Source organism: Cricetulus griseus, chromosome 2 (assembly GCF_003668045.3).
Source record: "Cricetulus griseus strain 17A/GY chromosome 2, alternate assembly CriGri-PICRH-1.0, whole genome shotgun sequence".
Classification (NCBI taxonomy): Eukaryota; Metazoa; Chordata; class Mammalia; order Rodentia; family Cricetidae; genus Cricetulus; species Cricetulus griseus.
The window spans coordinates 200,647,570-200,650,185 of record NC_048595.1 but is presented as its reverse complement, the minus strand read 5'-3'; the positions used below and the strand labels follow the sequence as shown (position 1 = coordinate 200,650,185).

Sequence of the window (2,616 nt, the reverse complement as noted above, 5' to 3'; positions counted from 1 at the left end):
GTAGTCCTGAGCAAGGGAGTATCTAGGTCAGTTGCAGCTCAGGAATCTCTGGGCCCTGCTTCTAAGTGTATGGATTTACCTTCTACCTCTTGGGGGCACAGTAGGCGGTATGTTTTGCAGTCTCTTAGACAGCCCTAGCCAACAACTTGAAGGAGAGCTCCTTGTATCTGTTTTAGAGTTTTTATTAGGTGATCTTTGGCTATTGGAGGGAGCACCATTAGTCCAGATGAAAAAAGTTCATTGAAACGATGTATGTGGGCATTGCCATGGCTTAGGAGCTTTGCTTCAGGTCTGGAAGTGCTCCATGGTCTGCCAAGTCAGCACCATGAGCTCCATCAGCCCAGGATATAACCTGTTAGCTTCTATATTCTCTACTAATGGGAGAGTTTTTCAAGGTGAATATGCCATGAGGGCTGTGGGAAAGAGTCATACAGCTACTGGAGTCAGAAGTAGAGATTGTAATTGTCTTTGGGGGTAGTAAATTAGCCGTTTATAAATTTTTTGAAGAAGATTTTAGTAAATGGCTTTTTAAAGTTGTTTGACATGTTAGAATGACAGTAGCAGGTTTACTGGCAGATGTTCATTTGTTAGCAGACATAACAAGAAAAGAAGCATCCAATTTTATACCTAACTTTGTCTAACATATTCCTGTAAAACATCTTTCAGTGTGTGCATGTACATGCTTATACATCTACAGTGCTGTCAGACATTTTGGCTGAAGTTTCATGTTAGGGTCTTACAGTGCAAATAATGGTGCACCGATCTGTGTGATTGGCCATCAGGTGTTTCATATGGTTATCGGGGCTGTGCCATTGGCAAAGCCAGACAAACCAAAAAGACAAAAATAGAAACGCTTCAGATGAAATAAATGACCTGCCATGACATTGTTAAAGAAGCTGTAAAAATAATTTACACAGTACATAATGAAGTTAAGAATAAAGCTTTTGAACTAAAACTCAACACTATTGGTGAATTAAATAAACAAAGTCATCAAATTGTTTCAAAAGATGAAAAGGAGAAAATAGAAAATTATGCTAAAGAATCTTTGAAGGAAGAATATGAATCAGATTGTAGCAATATGTAACATCTTCTTCACCATCTCTTCTGTTTTATATTTCTATTGCGGGCCCTTATAACTATTTAGCACCATGTATTATACATACCCACTGACAAATTTTCATTTAATTTCTGATTTGTAAATATTCAGGTTTAATTAAAATATGCTTCAAAACATTGTTGGGATAACTAAGGACATTTGCTTAGCATTAAAATGTAGATTCATGTGAGATTAAATTCTTAGTGCCAAGATTGAGGGAGAAGGATTGAGTCCACAAGTTAACAGCTAGGCTATCAGCAAAAACTTTAGTGAAAACACTATGCAACACACTTTAGAGTTTAAACTCCTATTTATCTTATCTATAATTAAACATTTTTAGATCTAAAAGCTATATATGTATATTAATATACTGAATAATGTGCTTTTTGGGATTTTGTTTTGTTTTGTTTTTTGAGACAGGATTTCTCTGAGTAACAGCCCTGGCTGACCTGGAACTCACTTTGTAGACCAGGTTGGCCTTGAACTCACAGAGATTCACCTGTCTCTGCCTCCTAAGTGCTGGGATTAAAGGAGTGTACCACCATCTCCCAGCTGAATTATAGGGTTTTGTAGCACGAGTTCTAATAGGTCTTAATAATAAAAACTCAGAGTCAGGGCAAATGCTGAAAGATCAGAGAGTCAAAGGAGCAAGTCACAGCCAACTCTTACCTTACTAGCTCCTCAGGCAAAAAAGAGACTGAGTTCCTGTCTCCTCTCCTCTTAAGGATCATAGCCCTCTCTTCACCCAGCCATATCACTTCCTGGCTGTCTGTACAGACCTCTAGAACTTCCCAGCTTCTTCTGTATTTATCTCTTTCTCTCTACCTAAGGAGGTCTCCTTTCCCATTTCCCTGATTACATCACTTGTATCCTGCTATTTGACTTTGCCCTATTCACATATTCTTCTGTATTTACCTTCTTCCCACTCATTAAGGAGCCCATCAATTTACCCATCTCCTTGATCAGATGACTTATACCCTGCTATTCTCCACTCTGTCTCCCAACACCTTTTTATACTGACAACGGCCTACTTTATATTTCTGGTCTGTAGTTTCTTTGGAACTAGGAGTCTCCAAGAAAAGAGAATATGCAATGTTTGTCTTTCTGGGTCTGGATTACCTCACTCAATATGCTATTTTCTAGTTCCATCCATTTACCTGCAGTGTTCTGATTTTGTTTTCCTTTAACACTGAATTGTAATCCATAGCCTACACAGTATATTTTTAAAGAATTAGCCATGTAGATGGTGGTGACATTCTCCTTTAATCTTAGAACGTGTGGGCAGAGGTGATGTCAGGGTGACATTGAGAGGTTTTAAAGGGATAGACAAGGCACATGGTGTCTCTCTTTCTTTGCTGCTTTGGCATGCTCTGTCTTCCTGTTGGTTGGCATTTTCCTATTAGAAGATATCCTGACTGTACAGGTTACACATTAGTTATTCATCATAATACTAGAGAGGTATAAAAGATAGGTGCATGGTCTTCAGTAGTCAGACTCAGGATTATTCTCCAGCCACACTG

At 38.5% G+C, this 2,616-nt stretch overlaps 1 pseudogene; it reads left to right on the top strand.

The window, feature by feature from the left end:
- The first annotated feature begins 325 nt into the window (after positions 1-325).
- On the top strand, positions 326-1,084 carry LOC100769799 (annotated as a pseudogene).
- Positions 1,085-2,616: the final 1,532 nt, after the last annotated feature.